Here is a 12,948-nt window from a genome sequence, read left to right on the forward strand (position 1 = left end):
AGCCCACTTAAAAATGTATGGGTTGCTTGTCTCTGCAAGCAAAAGCTGGGCACTAAACTGGCATACTTGCAATGCTGGATGGTTCAGAGTGAAAACACCTATAGGCTGACAATAGTAATTGCAGGTGTTGATTAACTCATTGTGCAAAATAATTTCTAAAATGTGGTCACTTTGGGAGGTTTTCTGCTGTTTTGGTACTCTGCAAATTTCATCTGCAAGGTATTCCTGCAAAATCTGCATTGCAAAACCCAAATAGGGCTCTTCCTTTCAAAGCCCTGCTGTGTGGCCAAACAGTAGTTTCTGAAGAAATGTGGTGCATCACCGCATTTGTGAGAAATCTAACATTTCTAATATCCAAACAAAATAAATGGAGGTTTAAAAATTAATGCAGACGAAAAGTACGCATATAAAAAATGTTATTTATTGACTTTTTTGGGGTGTTGTGACAAGTTTTTAATCACAAAGAATGGTAACATTTCTGCTGACTAGCATGGAAGGAGTTAAGTTCCAAGTGCATATGAAAGTCAGGATGGCCGAGCGGTCTAAGGCGCTGCGTTCAAATCCCACTTCTGACATCAACATTTATTTTCAAGAAACTTTATCTTCATTTATTGATTAGATTAGGTCAAACAAAACTTAGTAATGTGGTTTTGAAAAATTTCCTGAGAGTCTTTGGAGTGAATCTGAATTTGTCCTCTCAAAAAAGAACTCTAGGAACATCAAACAGATTTTTTGTGCATATGTCTGTTGTTCTTTTGGCACTAGAAAAATCCTTTGGACAGTCAATGAGGATGGACTATTTCACCTCTTTGTGTTCTCTGTCCCTATTAGGTTAGGGAATCAACCTTCTACAGTGCTGTCATGAAATATATCTAGAAACGGATTTGCTGGTAAGTCTACTTTCATAGTTTTCACCTCATACATCAATAGACCATAACGATACTTCATTAACAAAAACTTAACAAGTAGGTAATCATAGTTTAAAAAATGTGAAATGCCCATGTCCTTCTGACATGTTTCAGCACATTTTGGGACAAATGGTCTCACTTTTAACAATCAATAAAATATTTTCTCTAAATTTTTGTCTCTTTTTTGCTCCAATTGTTTGCATCTCATAAAAAATAAAACTTGATGTAACATTATGCATGCAAATTGTGTTTTATGTTCGACCATGACCTATTCTAGAAGCACAGGGTCAGAATTATACTGGTGCATGGAGACAAACTGAAAATGTAAAAATTCAATGGCAAAATTGCTGTCTTTTTCTACTCATTCACAAATAGTTAATGAATGTTATTAAATATGTACAGCAAAATGGAAGGCGTTTCAAATAGAAATCATGCTTCAAAAAACAGTCAAATGAAAAATTATAATATATCCCTCCAGGTGTGACACTTGACATTTGCAGAGTGTCAAACCTACCAGAAAATGTATAGATAAGGCCGAAATAGCTCAGTTGGGAGAGCGTTAGACTGAAGATCTACAGGTCCCGGGTTTCGGCAAAATGCTTTTTCTTCACCGTTTACATTTTAAGGAGATATTAAACAAAACACATGGACTGATCATGATCAAAAGGCCTAAAAATCTTAACTATCTACAGAAAACAAAATGTTAAAAATTTGAGAAACGGTAACTTTTTCCTTTTGAACACATGAATGTTTTTTAGCAATTTTTCCTCTATTTTGTTTTATTTCAGATTGACTTAGCTGTAAGAGGATTAAAAGGTAACCTGATAGCTGAAACAGACAGCACTTATCAGACACTAGCTGAATGATTATAGTCAGCTTGTTTGACTTTGAAACACTGAGGCATTACTGAGACAAATGTCCTTAAAAAATATGCTGTGGACAAAGTCAAAAAGGCAAAAAACACAAGCTCCACACAGGTCCGTCATCTTTAATTTGAAATATAGGAGGTTTCTACTTTAATGGTGAGACAAAGCATCTACATATTTGACATTGCTCCAGTGAGTAGAGCCCACTTAAAAATGTATGGGTTGCTTGTCTCTGCAAGCAAAAGCTGGGCACTAAACTGGCATACTTGCAATGCTGGATGGTTCAGAGTGAAAACACCTATAGGCTGACAATAGTAATTGCAGGTGTTGATTAACTCATTGTGCAAAATAATTTCTAAAATGTGGTCACTTTGGGAGGTTTTCTGCTGTTTTGGTACTCTGCAAATTTCATCTGCAAGGTATTCCTGCAAAATCTGCATTGCAAAACCCAAATAGGGCTCTTCCTTTCAAAGCCCTGCTGTGTGGCCAAACAGTAGTTTCTGAAGAAATGTGGTGCATCACCGCATTTGTGAGAAATCTAACATTTCTAATATCCAAACAAAATAAATGGAGGTTTAAAAATTAATGCAGACGAAAAGTACGCATATAAAAAATGTTATTTATTGACTTTGCGTTCAGGTCGCAGTCTCCCCTGGAGGCGTGGGTTCAAATCCCACTTCTGACATCAACATTTAATTTCAAGAAACTTTATCTTCATTTATTGATTAGATGAGGTCAAACAAAACTTAGTAATGTGGTTTTGAAAAATTTCCTGAGAGTCTTTGGAGTGAATCTGAATTTGTCCTCTCAAAAAAGAACTCTAGGAACATCAAACAGATTTTTTGTGCATATGTCTGTTGTTCTTTTGGCACTAGAAAAATCCTTTGGACAGTCAATGAGGAGGGACTATTTCACCTCTTTGTGTTCTCTGTCCCTATTAGGGTAGGGAATCAACCTTCTACAGTGCTGTCATGAAATATATCTAGAAACGGATTTGCTGGTAAGTCTACTTTCATAGTTTTCACCTCATACATCAATAGACCATAACGATACTTAATAAACAAAAACTTAACAAGTAGGTAATCATAGTTTAAAAAATGTGAAATGCCCATGTCCTTCTGACATGTTTCAGCACATTTTGGGACAAATGGTCTCACTTTTAACAATCAATAAAATATTTTCTCTAAATTTTTGTCTCTTTTTTGCTCCAATTGTTTGCATCTCATAAAAAATAAAACTTGATTTAACATTATGCATGCAAATTGTGTTTTATGTGCGACCATGACCTATTCTAGAAGCACAGGGTCAGAATTATACTGGTGCATGGAGACAAACTGAAAATGTAAAAATTCAATGGCAAAATTGCTGTCTTTTTCTACTCATTCACAAATAGTTAATGAATGTTATTAAATATGTACAGCAAAATGGAAGGCGTTTCAAATAGAAATCATGCTTCAAAAAACAGTCAAATGAAAAATTATAATATATCCCTCCAGGTGTGACACTTGTCATTTGCAGAGTGTCAAACCCCCCAGAAAATGTATAGATATGGCCGAAATAGCTCAGTTGGGAGAGCGTTAGACTGAAGATCTAAAGGTCCCTGGTCCAATCCCGGGTTTCGGCAAATTGTTTTTTCTTCACCGTTTATATTTTAAGGAGATATTAAACAAAGCACATGGACTGATCATGATCAAAAGGCCTAAAAATCTTAACTATCTACAGAAAACAAAATGTTAAAAATTTGAGAAACGGTAACTTTTTCCTTTTGAACACATGAATGTTTTTTAGTAATTTTTCCTCTATTTTGTTTTATTTCAGATTGACTTAGCTGTAAGAGGATTAAAAGGTAACCTGATAGCTGAAACAGACAGCACTTATCAGACACTAGCTGAATGATTATAGTCAGCTTGTTTGACTTTGAAACACTGAGGCATTACTGAGACAAATGTCCTTAAAAAATATGCTGTGGACAAAGTCAAAAAGGCAAAAAAACACAAGCTCCACACAGGTCCGTCATCTTTAATTTGAAATATAGGAGGTTTCTACTTTAATGGTGAGACAACGCATCTACATATTTGACATTGCTCCAGTGAGTAGAGCCCACTTAAAAATGTATGGGTTGCTTGTCTCTGCAAGCAAAAGCTGGGCACTAAACTGGCATACTTGCAATGCTGGATGGTTCAGAGTGAAAACACCTATAGGCTGACAATAGTAATTGCAGGTGTTGATTAACTCATTGTGCAAAATAATTTCTAAAATGTGGTCACTTTGGGAGGTTTTCTGCTGTTTTGGTACTCTGCAAATTTCATCTGCAAGGTATTCCTGCAAAATCTGCATTGCAAAACCCAAATAGGGCTCTTCCTTTCAAAGCCCTGCTGTGTGGCCAAACAGTAGTTTCTGAAGAAATGTGGTGCATCACCGCATTTGTGAGAAATCTAAAATTTCTAATATCCAAACAAAATAAATGGAGGTTTAAAAATTAATGCAGACGAAAAGTACGCATATAAAAAATGTTATTTATTGACTTTGCGTTCAGGTCGCAGTCTCCCCTGGAGGCGTGGGTTCAAATCCCACTTCTGACATCAACATTTAATTTCAAGAAACTTTATCTTCATTTATTGATTAGATGAGGTCAAACAAAACTTAGTAATGTGGTTTTGAAAAATTTCCTGAGAGTCTTTGGAGTGAATCTGAATTTGTCCTCTCAAAAAAGAACTCTAGGAACATCAAACAGATTTTTTGTGCATATGTCTGTTGTTCTTTTGGCACTAGAAAAATCCTTTGGACAGTCAATGAGGAGGGACTATTTCACCTCTTTGTGTTCTCTGTCCCTATTAGGGTAGGGAATCAACCTTCTACAGTGCTGTCATGAAATATATCTAGAAAAGGATTTGCTGGTAAGTCTACTTTCATAGTTTTCACCTCATACATCAATAGACCATAACGATATTTAATAAACAAAAACTTAACAAGTAGGTAATCATAGTTTAAAAAATGTGAAATGCCCATGTCATTCTGACATGTTTCAGCACATTTTGGGACAAATGGTCTCACTTTTAACAATCAATAAAATATTTTCTCTAAATTTTTGTCTCTTTTTTGCTCCAATTGTTTGCATCTCATAAAAAATAAAACTTGATGTAACATTATGCATGCAAATTGTGTTTTATGTGCGACCATGACCTATTCTAGAAGCACAGGGTCAGAATTATACTGGTGCATGGAGACAAACTGAAAATGTAAAAATTCAATGGCAAAATTGCTGTCTTTTTCTACTCATTCACAAATAGTTAATGAATGTTATTAAATATGTACAGCAAAATGGAAGGCGTTTCAAATAGAAATCATGCTTCAAAAAACAGTCAAATGAAAAATTATAATATATCCCTCCAGGTGTGACACTTGACATTTGCAGAGTGTCAAACCCCCCAGAAAATGTTTAGATATGGCAGAAATAGCTCAGTTGGGAGAGCGTTAGACTGAAGATCTAAAGGTCCCTGGTCCAATCCCGGGTTTCGGCAAAATGCTTTTTCTTCACCGTTTACATTTTAAGGAGATATTAAACAAAGCACATGGACTGATCATGATCAAAAGGCCTAAAAGTCTTAACTATCTACAGAAAACAAAATGTTAAAAATTTGAGAAACGGTAACTTTTTCCTTTTGAACACATGAATGTTTTTTAGTAATTTTTCCTCTATTTTGTTTTATTTCAGATTGACTTAGCTGTAAGAAGATTAAAAGGTAACCTGATAGCTGAAACAGACAGCACTTATCAGACACTAGCTGAATGATTATAGTCAGCTTGTTTGACTTTGAAACACTGAGGCATTACTGAGACAAATGTCCTTAAAAAATATGCTGTGGACAAAGTCAAAAAGGCAAAAAAACACAAGCTCCACACAGGTCCGTCATCTTTAATTTGAAATATAGGAGGTTTCTACTTTAATGGTGAGACAACGCATCTACATATTTGACATTGCTCCAGTGAGTAGAGCCCACTTAAAAATGTATGGGTTGCTTGTCTCTGCAAGCAAAAGCTGGGCACTAAACTGGCATACTTGCAATGCTGGATGGTTCAGAGTGAAAACACCTATAGGCTGACAATAGTAATTGCAGGTGTTGATTAACTCATTGTGCAAAATAATTTCTAAAATGTGGTCACTTTGGGAGGTTTTCTGCTGTTTTGGTACTCTGCAAATTTCATCTGCAAGGTATTCCTGCAAAATCTGCATTGCAAAACCCAAATAGGGCTCTTCCTTTCAAAGCCCTGCTGTGTGGCCAAACAGTAGTTTCTGAAGAAATGTGGTGCATCACCGCATTTGTGAGAAATCTAAAATTTCTAATATCCAAACAAAATAAATGGAGGTTTAAAAATTAATGCAGACGAAAAGTACGCATATAAAAAATGTTATTTATTGACTTTGCGTTCAGGTCGCAGTCTCCCCTGGAGGCGTGGGTTCAAATCCCACTTCTGACATCAACATTTAATTTCAAGAAACTTTATCTTCATTTATTGATTAGATGAGGTCAAACAAAACTTAGTAATGTGGTTTTGAAAAATTTCCTGAGAGTCTTTGGAGTGAATCTGAATTTGTCCTCTCAAAAAAGAACTCTAGGAACATCAAACAGATTTTTTGTGCATATGTCTGTTGTTCTTTTGGCACTAGAAAAATCCTTTGGACAGTCAATGAGGAGGGACTATTTCACCTCTTTGTGTTCTCTGTCCCTATTAGGGTAGGGAATCAACCTTCTACAGTGCTGTCATGAAATATATCTAGAAACGGATTTGCTGGTAAGTCTACTTTCATAGTTTTCACCTCATACATCAATAGACCATAACGATACTTAATAAACAAAAACTTAACAAGTAGGTAATCATAGTTTAAAAAATGTGAAATGCCCATGTCCTTCTGACATGTTTCAGCACATTTTGGGACAAATGGTCTCACTTTTAACAATCAATAAAATATTTTCTCTAAATTTTTGTCTCTTTTTTGCTCCAATTGTTTGCAGCTCATAAAAAATAAAACTTGATGTAACATTATGCATGCAAATTGTGTTTTATGTGCGACCATGACCTATTCTAGAAGCACAGGGTCAGAATTATACTGGTGCATGGAGACAAACTGAAAATGTAAAAATTCAATGGCAAAATTGCTGTCTTTTTCTACTCATTCACAAATAGTTAATGAATGTTATTAAATATGTACAGCAAAATGGAAGGCGTTTCAAATAGAAATCATGCTTCAAAAAACAGTCAAATGAAAAATTATAATATATCCCTCCAGGTGTGACACTTGACATTTGCAGAGTGTCAAACCCGCCAGAAAATGTATAGATATGGCCGAAATAGCTCAGTTGGGAGAGCGTTAGACTGAAGATCTAAAGGTCCCTGGTCCAATCCCGGGTTTCGGCAAATTGTTTTTTCTTCACCGTTTACATTTTAAGGAGATATTAAACAAAGCACATGGACTGATCATGATCAAAAGGCCTAAAAATCTTAACTATCTACAGAAAACAAAATGTTAAAAATTTGAGAAACGGTAACTTTTTCCTTTTGAACACATGAATGTTTTTTAGTAATTTTTCCTCTATTTTGTTTTATTTCAGATTGACTTAGCTGTAAGAGGATTAAAAGGTAACCTGATAGCTGAAACAGACAGCACTTATCAGACACTAGCTGAATGATTATAGTCAGCTTGTTTGACTTTGAAACACTGAGGCATTACTGAGACAAATGTCCTTAAAAAATATGCTGTGGACAAAGTCAAAAAGGCAAAAAAACACAAGCTCCACACAGGTCCGTCATCTTTAATTTGAAATATAGGAGGTTTCTACTTTAATGGTGAGACAAAGCATCTACATATTTGACATTGCTCCAGTGAGTAGAGCCCACTTAAAAATGTATGGGTTGCTTGTCTCTGCAAGCAAAAGCTGGGCACTAAACTGGCATACTTGCAATGCTGGATGGTTCAGAGTGAAAACACCTATAGGCTGACAATAGTAATTGCAGGTGTTGATTAACTCATTGTGCAAAATAATTTCTAAAATGTGGTCACTTTGGGAGGTTTTCTGCTGTTTTGGTACTCTGCAAATTTCATCTGCAAGGTATTCCTGCAAAATCTGCATTGCAAAACCCAAATAGGGCTCTTCCTTTCAAAGCCCTGCTGTGTGGCCAAACAGTAGTTTCTGAAGAAATGTGGTGCATCACCGCATTTGTGAGAAATCTAACATTTCTAATATCCAAACAAAATAAATGGAGGTTTAAAAATTAATGCAGACGAAAAGTACGCATATAAAAAATGTTATTTATTGACTTTTTTGGGGTGGTGTGACAAGTTTTTAATCACAAGGAATGGTAACATTTCTGCTGACTAGCATCGAAGGAGTTAAGTTCCACTTGCATATCGAAGTCAGGATGGCTGAGCGGTCTAAGGCGCTGCATTCAGGTCTCAGTCTCCCCTGGAGGCGTGGGTTCAAATCCCACTTCTGACATCAACATTTAATTTCAAGAAACTTTATCTTCATTTATTGATTAGATGAGGTCAAACAAAACTTAGTAATGTGGTTTTGAAAAATTTCCTGAGAGTCTTTTTAGTGAATCTGAATTTGTCCTCTCAAAAAAGAACTCTAGGAACATCAAACAGATTTTTTGTGCATATGTCTGTTGTTCTTTTGGCACTAGAAAAATCCTTTGGACAGTCAATGAGGAGGGACTATTTCAACTCTTTGTGTTCTCTGTCCCTATTAGGGTAGGGAATCAACCTTCTACAGTGCTGTCATGAAATATATCTAGAAACGGATTTGCTGGTAAGTCTACTTTCATAGTTTTCACCTCATACATCAACAGACCATAACGATACTTAATAAACAAAAACTTAACAAGTAGGTAATCATAGTTTAAAAAATGTGAAATGCCCATGTCCTCCTGACATGTTTCAGCACATTTTGGGACAAATGGTCTCACTTTTAACAATCAATAAAATATTTTCTCTAAATTTTTGTCTCTTTTTTGCTCCAATTGTTTGCATCTCATAAAAAATAAAACTTGATGTAACATTATGCATGCAAATTGTGTTTTATGTGCGACCATGACCTATTCTAGAAGCACAGGGTCAGAATTATACTGGTGCATGGAGACAAACTGAAAATGTAAAAATTCAATGGCAAAATTGCTGTCTTTTTCTACTCATTCACAAATAGTTAATGAATGTTATTAAATATGTACAGCAAAATGGAAGGCGTTTCAAATAGAAATCATGCTTCAAAAAACAGTCAAATGAAAAATTATAATATATCCCTCCAGGTGTGACACTTGACATTTGCAGAGTGTCAAACCCCACAGAAAATGTATAGATATGGCCGAAATAGCTCAGTTGGGAGAGCGTTAGACTGAAGATCTAAAGGTCCCGGGTTTCGGCAAAATGTTTTTTCTTCACTGTTTACATTTTAAGGAGATATTAAACAAAGCACATGGACTGATCATGATCAAAAGGCCTAAAAATCTTAACTATCTACAGAAAACAAAATGTTAAAAATTTGAGAAACGGTAACTTTTTCCTTTTGAACACATGAATGTTTTTTAGTAATTTTTCCTCTATTTTGTTTTATTTCAGATTGACTTAGCTGTAAGAGGATTAAAAGGTAACCTGATAGCTGAAACAGACAGCACTTATCAGACACTAGCTGAATGATTATAGTCAGCTTGTTTGACTTTGAAACACTGAGGCATTACTGAGACAAATGTCCTTAAAAAATATGCTGTGGACAAAGTCAAAAAGGCAAAAAACACAAGCTCCACACAGGTCCGTCATCTTTAATTTGAAATATAGGAGGTTTCTACTTTAATGGTGAGACAAAGCATCTACATATTTGACATTGCTCCAGTGAGTAGAGCCCACTTAAAAATGTATGGGTTGCTTGTCTCTGCAAGCAAAAGCTGGGCACTAAACTGGCATACTTGCAATGCTGGATGATTCAGAGTGAAAACACCTATAGGCTGACAATAGTAATTTCAGGTGTTGATTAACTCATTGTGCAAAATAATTTCTAAAATGTGGTCACTTTGGGAGGTTTTCTGCTGCTTTGGTACTCTGCAAATTTCATCTGCAAGGTATTCCTGCAAAATCTGCATTGCAAAACCCAAATAGGGCTCTTCCTTTCAAAGCCCTGCTGTGTGGCCAAACAGTAGTTTCTGAAGAAATGTGGTGCATCACCGCATTTGTGAGAAATCTAACATTTCTAATATCCAAACAAAATAAATGGAGGTTTAAAAATTAATGCAGACGAAAAGTACGCATACAAAAAATGTTATTTATTGACTTTGCGTTCAGGTCGCAGTCTCCCCTGGAGGCGTGGGTTCAAATCCCACTTCTGACATCAACATTTAATTTCAAGAATCTTTATCTTCATGTAATGTGGTTTTGAAAAATTTCCTGAGAGTCTTTGGAGTGAATCTGAATTTGTCCTCTCAAAAAAGAACTCTAGGAACATCAAACAGATTTTTTGTGCATATGTCTGTTGTTCTTTTGGCACTAGAAAAATCCTTTGGACAGTCAATGAGGAGGGACTATTTCACCTCTTTGTGTTCTCTGTCCCTATTAGGGTAGGGAATCAACCTTCTACAGTGCTGTCATGAAATATATCTAGAAACGGATTTGCTGGTAAGTCTACTTTCATAGTTTTCACCTCATACATCAATAGACCATAACGATATTTAATAAACAAAAACTTAACAAGTAGGTAATCATAGTTTAAAAAATGTGAAATGCCCATGTCCTTCTGACATGTTTCAGCACATTTTGGGACAAATGGTCTCACTTTTAACAATCAATAAAATATTTTCTCTAAATTTTTGTCTCTTTTTTGCTCCAATTGTTTGCATCTCATAAAAAATAAAACTTGATGTAACATTATGCATGCAAATTGTGTTTTATGTGCGACCATGACCTATTCTAGAAGCACAGGGTCAGAATTATACTGGTGCATGGAGACAAACTGAAAATGTAAAAATTCAATGGCAAAATTGCTGTCTTTTTCTACACATTCACAAATAGTTAATGAATGTTATTAAATATGTACAGCAAAATGGAAGGCGTTTCAAATAGAAATCATGCTTCAAAAAACAGTCAAATGAAAAATTATAATATATCCCTCCAGGTGTGACACTTGACATTTGCAGAGTGTCAAACCCCACAGAAAATGTATAGATATGGCCGAAATAGCTCAGTTGGGAGAGCGTTAGACTGAAGATCTAAATGTCCTTGGTCCAACCCCGAATTTCGGCAAAATGCTTTTTCTTCACCGTTTACATTTTAAGGAGATATTAAACAAAGCACATGGAATGATCATGATCAAAAGGCCTAAAAATCTTAACTATCTACAGAAAACAAAATGTTAAAAATTTGAGAAACGGTAACTTTTTCCTTTTGAACACATGAATGTTTTTTAGTAATTTTTCCTCTATTTTGTTTTATTTCAGATTGACTTAGCTGTAAGAGGATTAAAAGGTAACCTGATAGCTGAAACAGACAGCACTTATCAGACACTAGCTGAATGATTATAGTCAGCTTGTTTGACTTTGAAACACTGAGGCATTACTGAGACAAATGTTCTTAAAAAATATGCTGTGGACAAAGTCAAAAAGGCAAAAAAACACAAGCTCCACACAGGTCCGTCATCTTTAATTTGAAATATAGGAGGTTTCTACTTTAATGGTGAGACAAAGCATCTACATATTTGACATTGCTCCAGTGAGAAGAGCCCACTTAAAAATGTATGGGTTGCTTGTCTCTGCAAGCAAAAGCTGGGCACTAAACTGGCATACTTGCAATGCTGGATGGATCAGAGTGAAAACACCTATAGGCTGACAATAGTAATTGCAGGTGTTGATTAACTCATTGTGCAAAATAATTTCTAAAATGTGGTCACTTTGGGAGGTTTTCTGCTGTTTTGGTACTCTGCAAATTTCATCTGCAAGGTTTTCCTGCAAAATCTGCATTGCAAAACCCAAATAGGGCTCTTCCTTTCAAAGCCCTGCTGTGTGGCCAAACAGTAGTTTCTGAAGAAATGTGGTGCATCACCGCATTTGTGAGAAATCTAACATTTCTAATATCCAAACAAAATAAATGGAGGTTTAAAAATTAATGCAGACGAAAAGTACACATATAAAAAATGTTATTTATTGACTTTTTTGGGGTGGTGTGACAAGATTTTAATCACAAGGAATGGTAACATTTCTGCTGACTAGCATGGAAGGAGTTAAGTTCCAATTGCATATCGAAGTCAGGATGGCCGAGCAGTCTAAGGCGCTGCGTTCAGGTCGCAGTCTCCCCTGGAGGCGTGGGTTCAAATCCCACTTCTGACATCAACATTTAATTTCAAGAAACTTTATGTTCATTTATTGATTAGATGAGGTCAAACAAAACTTAGTAATGTGGTTTTGAAAAATTTCCTGAGAGTCTTTGGAGTGAATCTGAATTTGTCCTCTCAAAAAAGAACTCTAGGAACATCAAACAGATTTTTTGTGCATATGTCTGTTGTTCTTTTGGCACTAGAAAAATCCTTTGGACAGTCAATGAGGAGGGACTATTTCACCTCTTTGTGTTCTCTGTCCCTATTAGGGTAGGGAATCAACCTTCTACAGTGCTGTCATGAAATATATCTAGAAACGGATTTGCTGGTAAGTCTACTTTCATAGTTTTCACTTCATACATCAATAGACCATAACGATATTTAATAAACAAAAACTTAACAAGTAGGTAATCATAGTTTAAAAAATGTGAAATGCCCATGTCATTCTGACATGTTTCAGCACATTTTGGGACAAATGGTCTCACTTTTAACAATCAATAAAATATTTTCTCTAAATTTTTGTCTCTTTTTTGCTCCAATTGTTTGCATCTCATAAAAAATAAAACTTGATGTAACATTATGCATGCAAATTGTGTTTTATGTGCGACCATGACCTATTCTAGAAGCACAGGGTCAGAATTATACTGGTGCATGGAGACAAACTGAAAATGTAAAAATTCAATGGCAAAATTGCTGTCTTTTTCTACTCATTCACAAATAGTTAATGAATGTTATTAAATATGTACAGCAAAATGGAAGGCGTTTCAAATAGAAATCATGCTTCAAAAAACAGTCAAATGAAAAATTATAATATATCCC

The 12,948-nt window shown here is 35.4% G+C and overlaps 3 non-coding genes across 3 annotated transcripts; all 3 read left to right on the forward strand.

The window, feature by feature from the left end:
* Positions 1 to 3,325: 3,325 nt before the first annotated feature.
* TRNAF-GAA (transfer RNA phenylalanine (anticodon GAA)) lies at positions 3,326 to 3,398 on the forward strand. Its single transcript has one exon. It is a non-coding gene; the product is annotated as a tRNA-Phe (tRNA).
* A 3,721-nt stretch (positions 3,399 to 7,119) lies between these two features.
* On the forward strand, positions 7,120 to 7,192 carry TRNAF-GAA (transfer RNA phenylalanine (anticodon GAA)). The gene has a single exon. It is a non-coding gene; the product is annotated as a tRNA-Phe (tRNA).
* Positions 7,193 to 12,059: 4,867 nt separating this feature from the next.
* TRNAL-CAG (transfer RNA leucine (anticodon CAG)) lies at positions 12,060 to 12,142 on the forward strand. The gene has a single exon. It is a non-coding gene; the product is annotated as a tRNA-Leu (tRNA).
* The last annotated feature ends 806 nt before the right edge of the window (positions 12,143 to 12,948 follow it).

The sequence above is a fragment of the Dendrobates tinctorius genome, unplaced genomic scaffold (genome assembly GCF_039654945.1).
Source record: "Dendrobates tinctorius isolate UK_male_01 unplaced genomic scaffold, ASM3965494v1 ptg000350l, whole genome shotgun sequence".
Taxonomy (NCBI): domain Eukaryota; kingdom Metazoa; phylum Chordata; class Amphibia; order Anura; family Dendrobatidae; genus Dendrobates; species Dendrobates tinctorius.